An 8948-nucleotide genomic window follows, 5' to 3' on the forward strand; every position below is an offset into this window, starting at 1 on the left:
TTCATTAAACTGAGCGTAATTGAAATTAAAATTTATTTAGGCACAGATGCCTTTATATAATGTGACAGAAATTGATTCATTTTTGTCTGTAAATAAATTTTTCATTTGTTAATTCTAATTTTTGCAGAGTTAAACATCGCCATACACATAGATGCATATAGTGAAAATTATACCACTTAGGTATCAAAGATGTAGTTTTCTTACATGTTACATATTATTTACATATCACGTGTGAGTATATACGGCTGTCTTTTTTGTTTTTTACTCTTGCTCTCTCCATTTATGCCTACATAAACACACATCCATTTAATGGCCTGCTGAGTCAAGTAAAGAGGTGTGGACAGGGGAAGTGCAGAGCAGAGAGACCTTCAGAGATTGGTAGCGTTGCTCATCAAGTGGATTCAGGGAGGAAAGGTGCTTTTTTAAATTGTCTGCTCACACTGCATTCGTTAAAAGGAGACTCATTCGACTGCTTGCAGCATAATGCCAGCACACTGCTGTCTAAGATAAATGCTTTTTAAACACAGCTAATTTGCTTATCCAGCTGGAAGCTCCAGGTCTCTGATTACTGATATTCTGAGCATTTGGGAGGAAGTAGTTCAAAGGGCTACAATAGCAATATTAATAACCCTTTTTCAGTGAACTGCTACATGAAATCTCACAGTGTTAAAGTTTTTAGTGGGAATAAAGTGCTCAGTGATGCACACTTTGATCATATGTGTACATATGCATGCAAATATTTGGTGTTCATAGTTTGGCTTGGATTATTCTTGCTTTTATCTGTACCTGGACTCAACTTATCAGCGTTGAGCCTCATCAGCCATCACCTCTGTTATTTACAACCCCGTGCCCTGAACCAGGGCGGTATCATTTGCTGCACTGGCCATGCTTATTGCAGGGCTTTACCCATTTCTCTCTAATTACTTTACACCCCAGCTGCTCAACAAACACTCCCCCTGTCCATGCTTCCCTCCATTCCTGCACATGAAGGAGGCTAATCACCGGTGTGATCACCCCCTTTTCACCTCTGACCCCGCCAACACTAGAATAACAACCTCCATACCAGCCCCACAACCCCTCAACGCTTTTCCCCAATTAGGAGGGTGCTTTTCCCCTTGCAGATGACAGATGAGGGGTCAGGGGGCTGTCAGACCCCCTTGCTAGTTTCTCCTCATGCTCACCATGGGATTAAACAGAAGGACGTCCTTGCCCTGGGGAGTGACAAGAAGAAAGAGATGGAAGTAATGTCGACATAGATAAATAGCTATCGAAAAACTAGACACTGAAGCTCACAGAGTTGGGAAGTGGGTGTGGGAAATAAGAGCTGTTTGATGAAAATAGGAAGACAATATAGGTGTGAAAAGTTGATGGTTGAGACTCGCAAAATGGGTAGATTCTCAAAGAGGATTGGCTGCACCTGAGGAGAAAAGACTGGTGCAGGAACTCTAATTTCAAGATAAAGAGAGCAAGATGTTGTTCATGGGAATAGCAAATAGATAGAAAGATTAAATGTCCAAAATAAAAATGAATAAATAAATGAACAAAAAACCAGATGAAATAGAGAACTGGGGAGGAAGAAATAGAGATGGGTAATGCAGCGTTCGTTGTGTTGCAGCGAGCCTTTTTTTCTCTGCTGCAATAAAAGTCGGGCTGCGGTCCAATGAATCAATGGGTTGGGGGCTTTCCTCTCTCTGTTGTGTGTTATGTCCACCGCTAATGGGCAGCAGATGTGGAGGTATTTCACAAGTGTGGCTTTGGAAAACATTCCCGCACATAAACCCAATTAGGTCGGACCCTGAACACGAGCTAGCTGGTGAGCAGGCGAGCGTGCTCACGACCGCCCAAACTCTCCACAGACTCAGTTGACTTAAATTATCTGATTTTTTCACTGCAGGAAAAAAGAAGCTGTAGAGTTAATTATGCTTAAAGACTACGTTTGAGTTAGCCAGTGTTCTAATGCAGAATTTTCCAATTCTTTTCAAACAAATTTTTTTCAGTTTGTCTGCTTTTATAAAAATGGGTCGATTAATAAGCTCTGACGGCTCAGTATCTGCTGTCAGGTTTTTCGTTATCTAGGTGGTTCAAAATAACCAAGAAAAAACAAATCAAAACAAAACATAAAACCAGTTAAGCCACCATGGAGAACGACATGTATGAGAAAAAAAATTACTGATTGGATCTAACAACATAGCACGCTTTGATCTTAAAACTCAGGCCGACGTTATATCACGAGTGAGACAATTGGGAAAGCTCCTTAGATCACCTGCCCCAGGATGAAATGGTGCAAGTTCATACTTATGCATTGACACCTTGCCGAATATACCCTGAGGTAGAAAAACCATTGTATTTTGCAACTTTTGGGATCCATCCCAAAAAAAGTCAAGTATTCTTACTAGTATAAAAAAAAATGGCATAAGTGGAAGACATATATCTTCCTGATCACAGAAAGATAAATAGCTTTAAGCGCTTGTTTGCATGCTGCAGGCATTATTTCAAACTGTCACTCAGACATCAGCACAAGTATTTCCCACTGACTCAGTGTTCCCTCGAGTTCATTCTTTCCATTCTAGCACAAGACAGTGAAATTCAAACTGAAAATAGTTACAAATTTACCAGTGAATATTTATCTAATGAACTACATGCTTATTGTATATATCATACTACCTACAGTATGTAGAGATTTCCCAAAGAAGAAGAGGCAGTAACAGGTGCCCTTGAGCAAAAAATCAAAAGTGCCTCACAGCAAGAGGATCCTGTGTTCCTTTGAAATGTTATGTTTTAACATAAAGGTATTCTCATTCGGATGAGGTCTAATCAGGGTTAGGGCTGTGTTTGTGTACCTAGTTTTGCCTGTGGACTACCAACATCATCCCAGCAGCTTCAGCAGGACACATTATCTGACCTGGAGTCAGCATTTAGCAACAGAGAGAGAAAATTTACGCGGAAAATATCAGCAATTGCATTTAACAAAAACATTTTGAAAGCACACACAAACTGTCACAAGTTGTATCAGCAGTTGGAAACACCACCCAGATTACTTGCCCCAGGATAAAATGCACAATTATAATTATGGGATCTCTATGCCAAAATATCTTAATGCTGGGCTTACACTGTGCGATTTTTGGCCCATTTTGAGCCGATTTTTGAGTCGTGCGACCGTTTTGGCGATCGGCCCGATTTTGGCCTTCATCGTGCGTCGTGCATCGTATAGTATACGTGGGGTAACGAGATGCGATTAACACCCCACGACCAGCTCCCGATCATCAATCGCTTGGTCGTGAGGGTGTCACGACCGTCGCGACCGTCGTGAGGGTGTCACCGCAGTTTGTCACACTGCGCACGCGCAAACACAAATGTCAGCGAAAAAGACGGAGCAGCACGGCAGTGCAGCGTGTGATCTGGACACAAGCGATGGAGGCACATCTTGTAGAACTTTGGAAAGCTCATCCGAGCCTTTTCGATGTGGCCTCACAAAATTATCACGACCACAACAACCGTGAAAATAGTTGGATCTACACTGCTGCTCAATCACAGCTGCCTGATCAATGTTTTTCATTAGCAATTTAGCAAAGTTGATGGTGGTGGTGTGCGTGTCTGTGTGATTGAAAGACAGAGAGGGAGAGCGAGCGACAGAATTTCTGTTATAACCTTCATTTTATGGACGCACAGTGTGAGCACTTAGGTCACATCAGAGCATCGGGCCGTATAGTGTGAGACCCTGCATCGTGACCTATGAACTTCTAACCCCTGCGAGTCAACCGTACAGTTTGAGTAGGAGCTGAATCGCACGACTGAAAAAAATCGCACAGTGTCTGCCCAGCATTAGGCAGAAAAATCTTTTTCATTTGACCCTCATCTGAGGCTTCATCTTAGAAAACGTTATGAGCCATGTGAGTACAAAGTGACAGACACATACCTTAGTGATTACAATAAGTGAAACAGTTTTGAGTGACTGGCATTCGGTATAACTGAAAAGATAACACCTTTATTAATTAAAGTTAACTCACAAATGCCTTGTTTATGTATTTAAGCGAGGTGTGCTTGCTTATTGGCATGTTGCAGGTGCAAAGTCTGACTCAGACACGAGCACAAACATTTCCCAATGGATGACTCAGTCTTCCCTAGTTTTCAAGCGTTCCATTTTAACACGTGACAATGCAGTTCATACTGAAAACAGTTGAAAATTTACTAGTGAAAATGTATTTAATGAACCGTGCACTCATTATTTACACTATGTGATGTATGTTGAGTGTTTCCCCCCAAAAAGAAATTGATTTTCAGGTAATAAAGGGTCCGGAGTGCCTTCCTGTGTGGAGTGTGCATGTTCTGCCCAACATGCATGTTAAGTTAAATGGTGCCTGGGTACTCTGACTTCCTCCCACAGTCCAGAGAAATAAATAAAAAGTGTGAACGGGTATTTGTCTCTGGAGTGGATCGTGAAATAGATGGAAATGCGTTGCATGGCTCTGATCATTAGGATTAGGTCTAACCGATGGGTTTGTAAGAATATCTAACAAGTTCTGTTGGAATTGCTTGAGTGCAGAAGAAGATTTGGCATGAGTATCATAAATATTTCCATATTTTCTCATCTAAATGTTTAATGTGAAATCCAGTTGTTATGAAAAAACAGTGTGACATTTTTTTCTCCTCCTTTGAGCATCTAGCTGTATATTTGTGGTGAAGCTGACCATAATTCTCTTTCCCCGGACACTACGAACATCGTCCCACCAGGTTTAGCAGGACATCTTATCTGACCTAGAGTCAGCATTCAGCAGTGACAGCAACCTACTGTGCCTGCATCATGAGCTATTGTTTCTCATGTGGCAGCTGCTGCATGCTTGTCTGGCACCTCATTCCCTGCTAACTGGCTCCACGTGTGTAAAAAAGACAGGTCCAGATACATTACATGCTCTTTTTGAGGTCCACATATTACAGGCATTAAATGCATGCTTTGCCACACGCCACAGACAGACACATGTGCACAAGCACACACTCACTAATCCCCTGGCTTTAGTGGCACAGCAGGAGTGTGGTGGTCTTGTGTGGCTTTATTAACTAGGGTGGAGAGTGGAGAGGTGAGGCGGCAGAGTAAGGGATAGAAGGAGGTAGGGAGGGGGAGCAGGGATGGAGTAGGGTGTGCGGAGAGTCCCACCAGGTGCTAATAGATTTCCTGCAGCTTTGAAACGTTTACTTGCACTCGTCCCCTGGACTGGAATCAAGTTTCATCTGTGGCAAATTACCCGGACCGAGGTTTGACCTTCCTTCAACACAGATCCCCAGACGCATGCCTGTGATACACACTTACCAAGAGGGGACAGACATGTGTGCACACACCCACTGTTAGATCTGCTAACATACATCCTCAGTGTTGACGTGGCCTTACAAATTCATATTTATGTTCATTTATAAAGTCAAAATAGTTCAAAAGCTTTGAGAAATGCGCTCATTTGGTATGGTTCCAAACGTTAGACGCGAGAATTAATGTCACTGTCGTGTCTGCAGCTGGAATCGCAGCTAGCTTGTAATTAACATGAGATGCAGGGAGGAACAGCATGTCCTCACTATGTCCAAAGTTAAAAAAATGCTCCTAATCTTGTTGCACTAACTTTTGGAAGATGGAAACAGAGTAACAGTTGTGTGTTTGATACTTCTATGCTTATAAATGCCTAAGCTAAACAAAAATATGGAAAAGTAAGAGAACAGATTAGCTGTTGTTCTGATACACAAGAGAACATAAGAGCCAGATGAAGAACAGGTAGAGCTACGCTACGTCAAAGAGCTGGGAAGGTTAGCTAAAAACAAAAGAATAGAAAAGGGGATAAGGTCCAAGGGATTTTACTCAGTGGATCTGGTCCATACCAAATCCGCTGAGTAAAATAAAACAGTTTTTGGTACTTATTTAATGTGACAATACAGTTTTAGCCACATGGACAGTGATGAATAATACTGAGATGGACTCAGAAGATAGAATCTTTTTTCTTTAACATCGTATTTGTCCTGGTAATAATCCCGATTAACAGAAGGCAGTTACTTACTCACCGTAGTCTTTGACTGTTAGATTCTATCACCTTTGTTTTAACTGTACAAATCCTTGATATTGTCAACTTGTTGTTGTATGCTATATATTTTGTCCCTATTTGACACCTACATGAGAAGCATGTCTCCACTTTAAATGCCAAAAATGTCAATTGTCTTTTCAGTGGTTCAATGTCATTCATTCGCCTTAGATGAAAAAGAACCCGGTTCAAGGCCGGGTGGAGTCACAATTCAAACCTCAGGGGAGTCACAATAGTGTACTCCTAGTGCCACTCCCAGTCCTTGCTAAAAGGAAGGGTTGTTCCAAGAAGGGCATCCACCCTAATATCTGTACCAAATCAAACATGCAAGCCACTGTGGCAATCTCTTTAGGAACAAAGGGAGCAGCCAAAAGTACATAGGGTTCCCTTGCTTTTCAAGGCCCCCCAGGGAGTGGGCCTGTAAGAAGAATACATGCATTTCACCGCAGCAAACCCTAAGAAACGGGACTCATTTTGTCAACACTAGTGAGCTAGATGTTAAACTACTAATTTCTTCAGCACAATAGTGCTGCAGAAACATAAACAACACCCAAGACTAAGAGTAATTACATTAAATACATAAATAAATTCTAAAATATATCAGAATGCGAAAATTAATGTAAAATAATCAGGATAACATAAAACATCAAAACATGAGGCGGCTTGGTTGGTCTGCTGCATATTCATTCATTCATTTATTTATTCATTTTCAGGCACAACAAATACCTATATTGAACATAAAATACACAAAACAAAAAACAAAACTTGCCTGAAAAAGGAGTGGGACGAAGAAAACTTATTAAATCCCACCCCTATACTCACTCATCAACAAAAAAAAACAATAAACTTCCCGCAGCTACGCCCATCATTGCATACAGACCCATCAACAGCCCCGGGCAGATACAAGCATCTAAGCGGCAGCTCGCAACCAACAATTAGAGCCTTCATAACTGAATACAGAATATATAAATTATAAATTGCATTACCACAGGTAACAGGCAGTAATAACTACAAGTAACAGACACACATACATATACATACATATATATCTACACACACAAGTACATATATGTACATACATACGCACACTTTATTTTTTATTTTTTATTTTGGAATCCATACCAGCAATGGTAAGAGGACAGACATTACAGAGCACACTAAAACCCATCATTGAGTATACTGTGACCAGACCAACTGTTTGTAGAGAAATTTAAATCTATGAATATTTTTGCATTGTTTAAGTTGTAAACTCAGACTGTTCCAGATTTTCACACCACATACAGACACACAAAAGCCTTTACGGGTTGTTCGAGTTCTGGGTAATTTGAATTCTCCAAAGCCTCTCACATTATAAACCTTTTCTCGAATTTCAAATCTAGTTTGTAAATTTGCCGGTAAAAGTTTAGTAAAAGCTTTATACAAAATTATGGATGTATTGTAATTAACCAGATCCTGGAATTTAAGTAACTTTGCCTGAAGAAAGAATTTGTGAGTATGATCTAGATAACCAGCCTTGTGAATAATACGCAGTGCTCGTTTCTGTACTGTGACTAATGGATTAGTTGTATTTTTATATGTATTTCCCCACACTTCCACACAATATGTAAGATATGGAAGAACCAGGGTACAGTACAGAGTACGAAGTGCATCTTTATCAAGGAATTGTTTCACTTTGTTCAAAACTGCGAGGCTTCTGGAAATTTTGGTTTTTATGTGTCTGACGTGGGGTTTCCATGAAATTTTGTTATCAATTATAACTCCCAAAAATTTGTTTTCACTCACATTATCAATTGGTACACCTTCAATGATAATTGGTAATTCTATATTATATTTTAAATTACCAAAAAACATTGCTTTAGTTTTATTTATATTTAATGATAATTTATTTATGTCCATCCATTTTTTTATTAATTTTAGCTCCCTGTTTACAGTCATTACAAGATCAGTATAATCATCGCTACTGAAAAATATGTTGGTGTCATCTGCGAACAGTATGAGTTTAAGTACTTGAGAAACATCAAAAATATCATTTATGTATACATTGAAAAGTTTTGGTCCCAACACTGACCCTTGGGGAACACCACATGTAATACCAAGTTTCTCTGAATGGTAATGCCCTATGCTAACATATTGTTCCCGACCTGTTAGGTAACTTTTTAACCAGTTACCAGCTTTCCCTCGAATACCATATCTTTCCAATTTATCCAGTAAAATTGAGTGACTGATTGTGTCGAAGGCCTTTTTGAGGTCAACAAAAATACCAACTGCATATTTATTTTTATCCAGTGTATCAGTAATTTCTTCTACTGCCTCAATTATCACCATTGAAGTGGTTCTTTGCGTTCTGAAACCATACTGACCAACATTTATTATTTGATGTTTTTCAAGGAATTTTTCTAATCTTGAATTAAAAAGTTTTTCTAGAATTTTTGAGAATTGAGGCAGTAGAGAAATAGGCCTATAATTGGTAAAACTGTGTTTGTCATTACTTTTATATAGTGGTATTACTTTCGCAATTTTCATTTTTTTTGGAAAACAACCGGACTGAAATGATAAATTACAGATATATGTTAAGGGACTAGCAATATTCAGAATAACCTGTTTAACTACAGACATATTTATGTCATGATAATCCATTGAAGACTTACTTTTACATTTTAATGTGATATTTATTACTTCTTGCTCATTTGTAGCTGAGAGGAACAGTGAAAAGGGATTTGATTTTATATTACTGATATTTTCATTTTTATGACACGGGATGTCCGCTGCTAGTTCAGGGCCAACATTTATGAAGAATTTATTGAACCCATCGACAATATTACTCATGTTGTGATTTTCACCATTTGCATCAGTAAAATATTCAGGATATGATGTTCCAGAAGATCCTTGTTT

Source organism: Mchenga conophoros, linkage group LG17 (assembly GCF_057382185.1).
Source record: "Mchenga conophoros isolate Kocher_MC1m ecotype Shallow Benthic linkage group LG17, M_conophoros_male_GT1.1, whole genome shotgun sequence".
In the NCBI taxonomy this organism is placed as follows: Eukaryota; Metazoa; Chordata; class Actinopteri; order Cichliformes; family Cichlidae; genus Mchenga; species Mchenga conophoros.